Below are 15,030 nucleotides of genomic sequence, written 5' to 3' on the forward strand. Positions count from 1 at the left end.
TAAACACTGAAAGAGAACTAGGATTTCAAACAGTCATTATGGTGGGAAAGAATGAGACTGATGATTTGTTAAACTATAATTATTCTTTTCACTCCAGAAAGATAGTGCTCTTCTTTATGAAACTGTCAAAAACCTCATGATCTTCAGGATCTGAGCTGCTTCTTTAAGAAGCACTTTTCATAGAGGTTTATTGGCCAAAAAAATATTAAAAGATCATCCATTCATTCACTCATACATTCAACTCATGTATATTGAGAATGTTCTGTGTACCAGACACTGGAATGACAAAAAAGAGTAAACTTTATCTCTGTCTCTTTCACAAATTAATGAGGAAAATAGTCATTCTTTCATTTTATAATGATCTATAGCATTTTCTATTTTGCTGTATATCTTCACATGGTAATGACACAACAGAATGATTGAAAAATGGAGAGAAGACAAGAGTAGAAGGGCTGAGTGTGGATCTAGTCACTCTTAAGGCTCCATTTTGAAATACTGGCATTGCAAGTTCAAAGGACTATTTTGAAATCTCACCATATGGCACTGCAGATAAGAGAATCTTGCTGCCATTGGATGCAAGAAAATGGGTGACAGGATGAAATGAATGCAATGAGAAATGCAGAAGGATTGGTTAGCTTACTTTCTTTTAGAAAATAGGGACTTCCGCCAAGATGGAGGCGTAGGTGGAAACACTTTGCTTCCTCGCACAACCAAATCTAAAAACAATAAAGTTTTAACAACAATAAACGCAATCAAACCACAGAAAATCGAACAATATGGAGTCCGAAAATAACATACCACTCAGCTAAACCAGTGAGAGGGGTGAAGCCAGCAGCGGAGTGGGTCAGGCAAAAAAGATCCCCCCGGGCAGCACACAGGCAAACGAGGGCGAGGATCCCAGGTGCGGGATAGCTACGGGCGGACCCAGGGAAGGCCCACTGTAGCTGACTGTCTTCGGTCACGCATTTGCAGACAGATAAACCAGTGAAGAGACAAGCATTGAGACAGACCGAGCAGGCCCCAGCCCAAGGTGGCGGGCTCACACATTTGCGCTCAGATAAACAGGCAGGGGCAAGCAGTGAGGTGGACCAGGCAAGCAGAGAGGACCGCCATTGCCCCTCTCTGACCCCGCCACCACATACAGCAGCACAAACCAGTGACTGACTTGCTCCGCCCTGGTGAACACCTAAAACTCCCCTCCTCAAACGTAACAGGTGCAAACAGATCAAAACATGGCTCAAGAAGAACTCAGAGCCCCAGAGCTGATAAATCTAAGTGATGAAGAAATACCCAAACTTTCAGATGCACAGTTCAAAACATTGGTAATCAGGATGCTCACAGAACTGGTTGATTTCAGCCACAAATTAGAGGAACATATGAAGGCTAAACCAACTGAAATGAAGGGAATTGCACAGGAAACTAATAATGATGGAAAGGAAACTGGGACTCAAATCAAGGGAGCAGACCAGAAGGAAAGAAAAAATGACCAAACATAAAAATATGATGAAACAAGAATTCAAAAAAATGAGGAGAGGCCTACGAACCTCCAGGACATCTTTAAACACTCCAACATCTGAATTATAGGAGTACCAGAAGGGGAAGAGGAACAGTCACAAGTGGAAATCTTATTTGAACAAATAATAAAGGAGAACTTCCCCATTCTGGCAAAGGAAATAGACTTCCAGGAAATCCAGGAAGCTCAGAGAGTCCCAACGAAGTTAGACCCAAGAAGGAACACACCAAGGCACATCATCATTACATTAGCCAAAATTAAAATGAAGGAGAGAATCCTAGAAGCAGCAAGAGATAAGGGAACAGTCACCTACAAAGGCGTTCCCATCAGATTGTCAGCTGACTTCTCAAAAGAGACCTTACAGACAAGAAGGGGCTGCAAAGAAGTATTTCAAGTCATGAAAACCAAAGACCTACAACCAAGATTGCTCTATTCAGCAAAGTTTTCATTTAGAATGGAAGGACAGATAAAGTGCTTCTCAGATAAGATCAAATTCAAGGAGTTCATCATTACCAAGCCCTTATTATAGGAAATGTTAAAGGGACTTACCTAAGAAAAAGAAGATAAAAAAGATGAACAGTGAAAGGACAGCAAACTCACAGTTATTAACAACCACACCTAAAACAAAAGCAAACTAAGAGGACAGCTAGATCAGGAGCGGAAACATAGAAATGAAGATCACATGGAGGGTTAGCAACAGGGGAGTAGGAGAAGGAGGGAGAAGGTACAGAAAATAAGTAGCATAGACAGTAGATAGAAAATAGATAGGGGGAGGGTAAGAATAGTATGGGAAATACAGAATCTAAAGAACTTGAGACACATGTTCATGAACTAAAGGGGGGGCATGGTGAGGGAGGGGTGTGCAGGGTGGAGGGGAATGAAGGGGGAAATAGAACAAATGTAATGGCATAATCAATAAAATAAAAATATATTAAAAATTAAATTAAATTAAAAAATAAAAGTAAAAAAAAAGAAAATAGTCTACTTTATGCATGCATCATGGCAGAGTAAAACCAATGTGGAAAAAAGAAAACTAGCATGTGACCCCAGGCAAGTCACTGAAATTCTCTGGACTTTTGCTTCTGCATCTACAAATCTGTGAAATGGTCTTTGCCCTTTTTTAGGAGAATGGAAAACAATTTCTTAATTTTCACCCAGTGAAATATCATACAGCAATTAAGGTGAGTGAACTAAAACTACACATATTTACATGGATGAATATCACAATCAGAAGTCAGCAAAAAGAGGAAGTTGTGATGCTGGGTATATAACTAAAAAATTAAAAGCATGCACTCATGTTCGCAGCAGCATCATTCACAACAGCCAAAAGGTAGAAGCAACCCAAGTGTCCATTGCCAAAGTAATGGACAAACAGAATGTGGTATATACATACAGAGAATGTTATTTAGCCTTAAAAGGAAGGAAATTCTTATACATGCCACAGTGTGGATGAATCTTAAATATTACGCTCTTTGCCCTTTCTACTTCATGAGCATACTGTGAGATTATGTATGGGAAGGGATTTGCTAATGATAATATATTTTACAAATGTATGAGATTGTCATTTGGGCCTTATAAATGTAGACCTGCCTTTGTTAATGACCTGGAATGTCTTTAAAAACCTCTGTGGGCTTTTAAATTAGATCACTTGTGCTACAACTTATAGGGCACTCTTAATTTCTTTTTCTGACTCCTCTCCCAGACACTAACAATTACTGGCACCAGAGGCACAATAGATTTGTTTAGATATTATCCACTTATCACAATATTTGCCCTTTTTTAAGTATGCAATTTGGGGGGGGGTTTAGTATGTTAAAGAATTTACACAAACATTATGACCATCTAATTTGAGAATGTTTTCATCTTGAAAAAATAAGTTGTACCCATTAGCACTTATTCCTAATATCCCCTCTTCCTAGACTCTGGCAACCACTAACATACAATGTCCTGCAGAAGTAATGCCTGCTTGATTGTGGTTGGTAGGGTAATTATATGGGTGCCATAATTGACTGTTTTAATGTGAACATTTCATGTAAAATGTCACATGGTATGCTTGAGTGTGATATTGTTAGGTTACAGGATTACATTCTTATGATTTTGTAATAAAAACAAGGGCTGTTATTTGTGTCAACCCCTTTACTTTGTGTGTCTATGGATTTTTCAATTCTGGACATTTTATATAAATGGACTAATACACTATGTGATTTTTGGATCTATTATTTAGCATAATATTTCAAAGGTTAATCCATGTTTAACTATTTATCAGTACCTCATTCACTTTTCTGCTTGAATAGTAATTTCTGAATTATATGGTAACAATATGTTTTAATTTTTGAGGTATAAATTGTTTTTTATAGAGACTTCACCATTCCCATCAGCAGTATATAGGGGCTCAAATGAATCCACATCATTGCTAAAAGTTTATTATCTCTTGTTGTCATTGTTGTTGTTGTTATACTTGTACTAATGGGTGTGAAAATGGCATTTCATTGTGGTTTTGATTACATTTCACTAATGACTAATGATGTACATCTTTTTATGTGGTTGCACATCTTTTTACATGTACATTTTTGCATATTTTCTATAAGTAAATGACTATTTGTATCCATTGCCCATGTTTTAATTGGATTATTTCTTTTTATTATTGACTTACCATGTATTTTTTATGACTTCTGGATACAAGTGTCTTTTTTTTCTTACTCTTATTTACTTACTCCATGTCCCCCCATTCACAATACAGACTAGGCAAAGGGCCTGGGCTGAGGTGTATATGGGGTGGGTTTACTCTGCCTCCTCTTTCTGTACAGGCAGTGTAAGAACACAGCCTGTGGTAAGCACCGGGAGGCTGGATACAAGTCTCATAAGATATATGATTTGCAAGCATTTTCTCTCATTCTAGAAATTGTCTTTTTATTTTTGATGGTGTTCATTAAAGAACAAAAATTTTCATTTTGATGAAGTCCAATTCATCCATGTTTTTCTCTTATTTCATGTGTTTTGCTGTCATATTTTAAAATGCATTGTCCAATCCAAGGCCACAAAAATTTACACTTGTATTTTCTACTAAGAAATTTGTAGTTTTAGCTTTACATTTGGGTCTGTGATCTATTCGGAGTTGATTTTTGTATATGGTATGAGGTTGGAGCCCAGCTTTATTATTTTACATGCAGACATCTGCTGTCCCAAAATCATTTATTGAAAAGCATTCTTTATCCATACAGTTGTCTTAGTGTCCTTATTGAAAAATAGATATAAATATGTGAGCTTCCATCTGGACTCTCATTTCTATTCTACTGAACTATATGTCTATCTTTATGCAACCACCATGGTATCCTGATTACTGTAGCTTTATAGTAAATTTTGAAATTGGGCAGTGTGAGTCCTCAAAATTTGTCGTTCATTTTCAGGATGGTTTGGACTATTGTAGACTACTTGAATTTCTATATGAAATGTTGGACTACCTTGTCAATTTCAGGAAAATTGACAGCTAACTTTTTTTTTAAAGAGATTACATTAAATCTATAGGTCAATATGGCAAGTACTGTCATGTTAACAATATTCAGTCTTTAAATTCATGAACATAGGATATCATTTCATTTATTTGTTATTTAATTTCTTTCTATTAAATTATGTACTTTCTTTTTTTGCATATTTTTTCAAGATTTTATTTATTTATCTTTAGAGGGGAAAGAGAGAGGGAGAGAAACATCAATGTGTGGTTGCCTCTAGTGCTTCCCCTGCTGGGAAATAGCCTGCAGGGAACTGGCCTGCAACCCAGGCATGTGCCCTGACTGGGAATCGAACCTTGATCCTCTGCTTCACAGGCCTGTGCTCAATCCACTGAGCTATACCAGTCAGGGCTAAATTACGTACTTTTAAATGTACAAGTCCTGCAGTACTTTTCTCAAATTTATTCTTTTTACCCATGCTTTTATAAACGGAATCATTTCCTTAATTTAATTTTGGATAATTTTTCCATTTTTATTGAATTTATTGGGGTGACATTGATTAATAAAATTATATAGGTTTCAGGTATACAACTCTATAAAACATCATCTGTATATTGTATTGTGTGTTCACCACCCCAAGTCATGTCTCCTTCCATGACCATTTATCCCCTTTTTACCTTCTTCCACCTTCCCCCACCCACCTTTTTCTCAGGTAATCACCATACTTTTGCATGTATCTATGAGGGTTTTTTTCTTTGCTTAATATTTTCACTTTTTTCACCCATCCCACAACCCCCCTCCCCTCTGACAACTATCTGTTCTCTGCTATCTATGAATCTTTCTCTCCTTTGCTTATCAGTTTATTTTGTTTCCTAGATTCCACATATTAAGTGAGATAATATGGTATTTGTCTTTCACTTCCTGCCTTATTTCACTTAGCATAATGCTCTCCAGGTCCATCCATGCTGTCTCAAAAGATAACATTTCTTTTGGTTTTATGGCTGAGTAGTATTCCATTGTGTAAATGTACCACACTTGTTTTATCCACTCATCTACTGATGGGCACTTGGGCTGCTTCCAAATCTGGGCTATTGTAAATAACACTGCAATGTACATGGTAGTGCATATATTCTTTAGAATTAATGTTTTGGGTTTCCTTGTGTATATTCCCTGAAATACAGTTGCTGGGTCTTAAGGCAATTCCATTTTAATTTTTTTTGATGACCATCCATACTGCTTTCCACAGTGGCTAGACCAATCTGCATTGTCATCAACAGTGCAAAAGGGTTCCCCTTTCTCCACATCCTCTCCAGTATTTGTTGTTTGCTGATGTACTGATGGTAGCCATTCTGACAGGTGTTACGTGATATATCATTGTGATTTTAATTTGCATTTCTCTGATGATTAGTGACATGAACATCTTTTCATATGTCTATTGGCAATCTGTATGTCATCTGTGGAAAAGTGTCTGTTCAGGTCCTTTGCCCATTTCTTACTTGGATTGTTTGTTTTTTTTCATGTTGAGTTTTATAAGCTTCTTATAAATTTTGGATTGCTACTTATAAATAAAATTAATATTTTATACCGGTCTATTATACTATGTCTTTGCTGAATTCACTTATTTGCTCTTATTCACTTATTTTGTGCATTTATTTAGAATTTTCATCATATAAGATAATGTCTCCTGTGAATAACAATAGTTTTGCATCTTACTTTCCCATCTGCATGTCTTTTCCTTATTTTTCTTGTCTAATTGCCCTGGCTGGAACATCCAACTCAATGTTCATTATTTATAATTGCATGTTTTCTAATGGATCCAACTTGTTACCATTATAACATATTCTTCTTTGTTCTAGTCACAATTTTTGTCTTAACATCTATTTTGTCTAATGTTAAGTATAGCCACTTCAGTTCTCTTTGGGTTACTGTTCTCATTGAATATCTTTTTTTTCATTCACTTACTTTCAATGAATGTCCCTGAATCTAGTGTTCTTGTAGAACACCATGTAGTTGTTTCTTGTTTTTTTTAAATCCATTTTGCAAATTTCTGTGTTTTTTTGAACTTCTGTCCTTTTTTAAAGACTTTATTTATGTATTTTAAAGAGGGGAAGGAAGGGAGAAAGAGAAGGAAAGAAACATCAATGTGTGGCTGCTTCTCATGTGCCCCTTGTTGGGGACCTGGCCTGCAACCCAGGCATGTGCCCTGGCTGGGAATTGAACCAGCGACCCTTTGGTTCCCAGGCCAGTACTCAATCCACTGAGCCATACCAGCCAGGGCCAAATTTCTGTGTTTTTTTAATAGCAGTGTTTAATCAAATTGCATTTAACATAATTTCTTATAAGGTTGGATTTACTCCTGACAAATCCCGTGGTTTATTGGTGTTGGTGTTTTTGTTGTTTGGATGTTTAATGAATTTTTTGAAATAATTCCAAATGCTCCAAAACATGTCAAAGCTTTTCAGAGTGTCCTGTGGACATCTAATTTCACCACTTTTAAAAGAAAGCTTTTGGTTAGCTTACTGTTTGCCACCCATTGTTATCCACCAACTTAGTCGGACTCGGTGTTCAATATTTGCCTCTGATTATTTTCTACAAACTCTCCCAAGAAGGAAATTGTTCACAGTAGACAAACTCTGACTCAAGTTATGTAAACACAGCCTTGAGAGTGGAGTCTTTCAGAGAACCCCCAGCAGGTCAAATCATGACAATTCTCTGAGAAAGAAGCTTGGAAGGAGTTCCAACCTCATTCTGTCTCTTCCAGTATGCTGATTTTTGCCATCATTGCAGGCTGTTGGTTTTCATATTTACTGTGGAGCTGGGGAGAGGTTGAAGGGAAATAAGGGAAGTTTAAACATCACAAAGTTTTGAATATATTCTCCCTAGGTTGATACACACATTTAGATAATTTTTAGAGTTCTAAAAATGACCATTTCTTTAAAACTTTCTTATTTCTTTTAGAGAATTTTAGAAGTTCTTCACTCCAGCATTTTCTCACTCCAGCATTTAGAAGTTCCTCACTCCAGCATTTTCTCTCATATTAGTCCACTGCAGATATTTCATTGGGCACTCCCCAACCTTAAAAACTGAATATATAAATTGTTCAAGAAAAATCACCCTGAAAGACTTTTCGGGATCTTTCTGGTATTCCTAAAGTCACTCAAACCAATGTTTTCTTGTTTTGTTTTGTTTGACAATCAAGAGGAATAATGTGGTTCTTTGCATGTTGTTCATATAAAAATATAAGCCAGACCATGTTCTCCCTCTACTCAAAATCCTCCAGTGTCTCCCCATCTCACTCAGAGTAAAAGTCATTGTTCCACCTCCAGCAACCTGTACAACATCTGACACATAGTAGTGGTACATCATAGTGGAGTGAATGAATTAAAGAAGGCATAGCAAAATAGCAAGACCTAAAACTAGTAAGTTAAATCTAGTAACTTTGTATTTTATAAACTTGCTTCTTTTTTTTTTCTTTTTATTCTCTCTGAACCTGAATGAAAAGCACTCTCATTTTTTTAAAAATGTCTGTAGTGGCTAACCTTATTGGGGCTCCCTTGTATGTTATTTCTTTTTTCTCCCTTTCTGCCTTTAAGATTCTCTCTTTGTCTTGGAATTTTGTCATTTTGATGATGATGTGTCTTGAAGTGGGCCTCCACTTGTTTTGTTGCCAATCTTCAACATGATACACATTCTCCCACATCATTTACATCAACTGTTCCTCTGCCTCAAATGTTCTTGCCTGAGATATCTACGTGGCTCATTCACTCACTTCCTTCAAATTTTTCCCAAAATGTTACCTCAATGAAGTTTGCTGTCATCACTCAATTTTAAATTACTTTCCCAGCACTTTCATTCCCTTTAGCATGTTTTTTGTTCATACCACTTGTTTTCTAATATATTATTTAATTATCTAATTTGTTAGGGTTAGTGTTTATTGTTTGCTTCCTTCCTTCCTGCACCTTCTCTTCACACACATTAAAATTCATATTAGTCAAGACAAGGATTCTTGATTATTTGTTCATTGATATCCCAAGCACCTAAAACACTATCTGGCACAGAGTAGGTATTTAATGGATAATTAATTAATTAATTCTGTTCAGAGTTCTCTTAATATTTTTAACTATATTTTATTGGCTATGCTATTACACTTGTCCCACTTTCCCCATTTCCCCACCTCCACCCAGTACCCCCCACTCCTTCAGGCAATCCTCCCCACCCCCCTTAGTTCATGTCCATGGGTCATTTGTATAAGTTCTTTGGCTTCTCCATTTCCTATACTGGTCTTAATATCCCCATCTATTCTGTACCTACCAATTTGTATTTCTTAATCCCTTTACCTTTCCCCCCATTTCCCCATTACCCTCCTATCTGGATGCCATCAAACTGTTCTCCATATCTATGATTCTGTTTCTGTTCTGCTTGTTTGCTTAGTTTGGTTTTTATCTTCAATTGTTGATAGAAAAGCATTTATTGCCATTTTATTGTTCATAGTTTTGATGATCTTCTTCTTCTTAAATAAGGCCCTTTAACATTTCTTATAATAATGATTTGGTGATGATGGAGTCCTTTAGCTTTGTCTTGTCTGGGAAGCTCTTAATCTGCCCTTTGATTCTAAATGATAGCTCTGCTAGACAGAGAAATTTTGGTTGTAGGTCCTCGGTTTTCATCACTTTGAATATTCTTTGCCAATCCCTTCTAGCCTGCAAAGTTTCTTTTGAGAAATCAGCCAACAGTCTTACAGGAACTATCTTGTACGTAAACACCCACTTTTCCCTTGCTGCTTTTAAGATTCTCTTTTTATCTTTAACCTTTGGCATTTTTATATTGATGTGTCTTGGTGTGGTCCTTTTGCATCCATCTTGTTTGGGACTCTCTTTGCTTCCTGTACTATTGCATGTCTATTTCCTTCATCAAATTAGGAAACTTTTCTTTCATTATTTTTTTCAAACAGATTTCCAATTTCTTGCTTTTTCTCTTCTGTTTCTGGTACCTCTATGATGCAAATATTGGACCTCTTGAAGTTGTCTCAGAGGCTCCTTATACTATCCTCAGTTTTTTTAATCCTTTTTTCTTCTTGCTGTTCTGATTTTTTTTTTTTTTTGCTTCCTTATGTTCTAAATCCTTGATTTGATTCTTGGCTTCATCAACTTTACTGTTGTTTCCCTGTAAATTATTCTTTATTTCAATGTATCCTTCATTTCTGACTAGGTCTTTTTTATGCTGTTGAGGTACTCACTAAGTTCCTTGAGCATTCTTATACTAGTGTTTTGAACTCTGCATCTGAAAGGTTGATTATCTTGATTTCGTTTAGTTCTTTTTCTGGAGTTTTGATCTGTTCTTTTATTTGGGGCATGTTTCTTTGTCTTTTCATTTTGGCAGTGTCCTTGTGTTTGTTTCTGTGTATTTGGTAGCACTACTTTGACTCTGTGTCTTGATGGTGTGGCCTAATGTAGTAGGTTCCCTGTAGTGTCCAGTGCCACAGCCTCCCTTATCACCCAAAGTGATTATTTGAGGTGCACCCTCTGTGTGGACTGAGTACACCGTCCTCTTGTAGTTGAGGTTTGATTGCTGTTTGCAGGTCAATGGGAAGGACTTACTCAGGTCAGTCAGCTGAAGGACTGTCTGTGACCATTGACTACCAATCTCTGCCCTCTGTGGAGGACCAGCTATACAGGGGCCCACTCCATGGAGCAGTGTTTACTTCAGTAGGGCTCTGGTGCCCACCTGTGTTCTATCTGAAGCCACTTGGCATAAACTATAAAGTGGTTGGCTGCTTCTTTGTGCTGGGCTTGGAGATGCCCTAGTGAGGCCAGTCTGTGAATGTATTCCATCTTCTACTATTGTGCCTGGGGCTGCTTAGCGAAGTATGGGTGGTTGCTGAGGCCACCTGCTACTTGTTTGAGAGGATGTAGGATGATCAGAGGCATGTGCCAAGACAAGTCATTCGTACAGAAAAGCTACTGTTAACCACTTGGGTGGGCCTGTAATTTAGGTAGGACAGAGTCTCAGGGAATCACCAGGGTAGAGCAAACAATGTGAACTAGGTTGATGGAGCCTCAGGTATGGTACCTGCTGTGCTCTGTGGCTCTGTTGGGGGAGGGCTCAAAGAGGAACAGTGGCCTCTGTCTATCTTTCTGTCTGGGAAAAGCTGTCCCCCAGCTCTCATCTTGATGCCAGACAGTTCAGTTCCTCCCAGTATGCCACTAGTGCCTTTCAAGTTGCTACCCTGGTGTTGGAGCTCAGAGGGATTAAGTCTGAGTAAGTTTGTATATAGGCCCTTTTAGAGGAACTGCCTGGGAATCCAACAGTGTCTTCCACCAGCTCAATCTCCACTGATTTTCTCAGCCACAAGTTGTTCGGACTTACCTTCCTGGAGGTGGAACCCTGGCCTGGGGGTGCCTGGTGTGGGTCTGGGACTTTTCACTCCCAAGATATTCCTCCTGAATTTTTATCCATCATGCATGTATGTAGGATCAACCTGTTCTGCATCTCTGCCCCACCTACCAGTCTGGATGGATGTGGTTTAATCTTTAATTTCATTGTTGTCTGACTTCCATTCAAATTGATTTCTGATGGTTCTAAGTAATGGTTTCTCTTTAGTTTAGTGGTAATTTTGATGTGATTGTGGAATGATGCAAGCTGTGTTTACCTAGGTCACCATCTTGGAGATCTAACTCTTACATCATTCTTATTAACTTTTTATTTAAGATTTTATTTATTTATTTTTAGAGAGAGGGGAAGGGAGGGAGAAAGAGAGGGAGAAAAACATCAATGTGTGGTTGCCTCTCACATGCCTCCCAACTGGGGACCTGGCCCACCACCCAGGCATGTGCCTGGGAATCAAAATGGTGACCATTTGGTTCGCAGGCCAGTACTCAGTCCACTGAGTCACACTAGCCAGGTCCATTCTTTATTAATTTCATGTTAGAGAAATTTCACACTATAGCAGTAGTATCCAAACTTCCACAGCTAGTGTATTTTGGTGCTAAGATTCAAACCTCTGTCTGCAGTCCTCTTCCAGAGTCCAGGCAGTTAGAAATGAGCAGAGCAAGGACAATAGACCATGTACAGAAGATCACCAGAGTGGAAAGCCCCAGGTTCCTTGCAAAGGACAAAACTCTGCAAACAAGGTCCTTACCTCCCCTAACAAATCCACTGGTCTATCTTAACATTTTATCTGTTAGTGTATAGTGTACAGTCTGGTACTGAGTAGGTACTTAAAATTTTTTCATTGAATGATATAATGAATTTTATGCTCGATTTCTAACCCTTTATTTATCCAATATTGTCAGGTAAATGAGATGTTTTACTTATGAAGTTCCTAGATAACTGATCTCCAGAAAGTTTAGATTTTAATATTTTTATATATTTTCATAAAATAGGTAAAATGGTTTGCATGCATTTTAGAACACAGCAGAGTAATTGTAATTTAACTTTTTGATGATATTTAAAAATCTGTGGAGAAAAGAGTGAGCATAAGAGTCAGAATACTTGGTTGTTGCAGTAATTTAATCTCTTAACTGTGTCTGATAAGCCTTCTAAACTTCAGTTTCATCATTTATAATGTGATAATAATAGCTTCCCTTCAGGTCATATGTTGTTGTGAGATTCAAAGAATATAATGTATGGGCTCACTATCTGTTAGTTGTAAAGCTACCTACAAATGCAAGATAAAGGTGATACAAAGCTTATGATTTGGAAAGATGATGAATACAATACATATGAATTGATTCCTACCAGTGGGTATTTAGAGAACAGAGGAGGAACACACTAATGTGAGAGTGGCCAAGCTTTAATAACATTAGCTTTGCCTGTCATTAGTTGAAGACAGTTTTACATTTCTGATGTTAGAGAGTGGGCCTTTCTCAAAACTGGAATTTTGCAAGTCTTCTTACTCTGGATTGCTGAGAATTACTGGCGTTTTAGGTGTTTAGGAGCCAAGGAAAACAACTGTTTTCCAAGAAACTCTGGTGCCCTTGGTACTGAAAGTGTACTTCAAAATGCATAGACCCTCAGTTACCCAGGGACCCTTGGGACAATGAAGAACAGATAAAATTAGTTCTATGTCAGCTGATGTTCCTCAAGTTGGCCAGGATTTTTGTTGTTGTTATTGTTGTTTTTCATTAAGGCCTAGCAACATGTAACTTTTAGTCTCCTGACTTTCCAAATCACAAACAAAATTAAGTAATTTATTTATGTTTCTTAGGTCTTACTTTGTAGAGGAACTTTAAGATTAATGAGAGAATTTTTATTTTGTCAGTGTCCATATTTCTGTTCATAAATCAGTTGATATCAACATTTTTGGTGAGGATTCTTTTGGGAAACTCAAATGTATGGCAGGAAAATACATTATCTATATACCAAATAGATGGTCTGGATGAACCTTTCTTGATAGATGTAGTCTCCCTGACTTCTTATTCTCTGATGGTTGGAAGGTAAAGCCCCAGAGTGCTTTAGTTAAGCTGTCAAATGTCAATACTTTCTACCCCACTAGCCTCTAGATGTCATTTTCCTTGTTACAACTATTGGTCAGTTCCAGCAACTGATTCTTTAGGTAGTAATCACCAAAATACAGATGAAAGCAGAGGCTATGTAAAGGAACACTCAAACCTGTTTTGCTGTAGTAAGGTTGCTGTAAAAAGTTGTAAAATTTGTTATTAGTAGAAGAGAGAAAGGAACATGGATGGAATCAATGTGTGTAGTCAAAACTGATGAAATATTTTAAAGTTTTTCATAACCAACCAATCATTAGTTTCACAGACTGTTTTACATGCCAATCTTGTCTCTTTCCAACCTCCATCCCTTTTCAGATACATCATCCTCTCTGCATGGAATGCACTACTTGTGCTTTGTTCACTAAGTAAAATACTGATTCTGTGACTGCAACTTCCCCTAACTCTTCTTTCTTTTTGTTTTATTTTTCCTAGTTTTTTATTAAATTTATTGGAGTGACAATTGTCAATAAAATTATGTAAATTTCAAGTGTACAATTCTATAATACATCATCTATATATTTCATTGTTTATAACCCAAAGTCAAATTTCCTTTTGTCACCATATATTTGACCCCTCCCCTTTATTCTTTAATACTTCCCCTAATACCTCCTTTCCCTGTGGTAACCACATACTGTTTTCTGGGTCTATGAGTTTTTCTTTGTTTATCTATTTGTATTATTTGTTTATTTATTTTTCCAATGTTATATCCCACATATGAGTGAAATCACATGGTTCTTGACTTCTTCCTAACTCTTCTTGCATCTTAGGAGTTTACTTTAACATTTGCAGGCTGTTCACATTTCTCTTACTGTAAAGATTATTGTCATCTTATTATTTTGTCTTCCGATGATATTATATAACAGCAGTTACTCTCTTTTGCCTAATTGTTTATATATCTTCTCCTAGGTTCTGTATTTAAAAACTCATTTAGTCCTCTCGGTTTCTCTTTTTCTTTTAACATTTACTGAATGCCTACCAGAACCAGACATTGTATGAGTAGTTTTGCACACATTATTTAATTTAAATGGCCAAGCATACCTGTGAGTTATTATTTATATTTTACAGAGAACTAAATTGAGGTCCAGGGAAGTCAAGTATCTTCCTCCAAGTCTAGCTAGTAAGAGTCAGGGCAAGGATTTGAATATAAAATGTTGAACTACAAAGCCTCATTCTTTCTCTATAGTTTCCACTGATTCTTCTATGCATGCCCCATCTCAATCTTTTGGCTGCTTTGTGGGGCTTTCTTAGAGTCAGAAAATAACTTTGGCTTCTTAGTGATCTGGGTCCCTAACAGTGTAACTTCCTAAGGGTAAATCACTCAAAAGAGCCCTTGGAAAAGACTTAGAGAAGGTAGCTATGAAATCATTGAAATGAAGGCTTATGCTTTTCCTCCTCCAATTACAAATATTTCCACTCTCTGTAGGGAAGACAGTGACACCACAGGCAATGCTGAACTTTTCTTAAAGTAGTCACTATCTTGTTAGATCCTTAGTGAGACCTAAGCTTGAGTTTCTATTTCTATATACCTTTTTATTTTTCCCCTTTCTTTGTATTTTCTTCTCATCTTTTTTCC

General features: G+C 37.1%; 1 protein-coding gene and 1 non-coding gene across 3 annotated transcripts in view; one reads left to right on the plus strand and one right to left on the minus strand.

The window, feature by feature from the left end:
* AR (androgen receptor) overlaps positions 1–15,030 on the plus strand; it is a 256,158-nt gene that overhangs the window by 162,436 nt on the left and 78,692 nt on the right. The window lies entirely within an intron of this gene.
* On the minus strand, positions 4,229–4,360 carry LOC119039063 (small nucleolar RNA SNORA51). The gene has a single exon (XR_005080537.1). It is a non-coding gene; the product is annotated as a small nucleolar RNA SNORA51 (small nucleolar RNA).

This window comes from Artibeus jamaicensis, unplaced genomic scaffold (genome assembly GCF_021234435.1).
Source record: "Artibeus jamaicensis isolate MK-2021 breed Jamaican fruit bat unplaced genomic scaffold, CSHL_Jam_final contig_457, whole genome shotgun sequence".
In the NCBI taxonomy this organism is placed as follows: domain Eukaryota; kingdom Metazoa; phylum Chordata; class Mammalia; order Chiroptera; family Phyllostomidae; genus Artibeus; species Artibeus jamaicensis.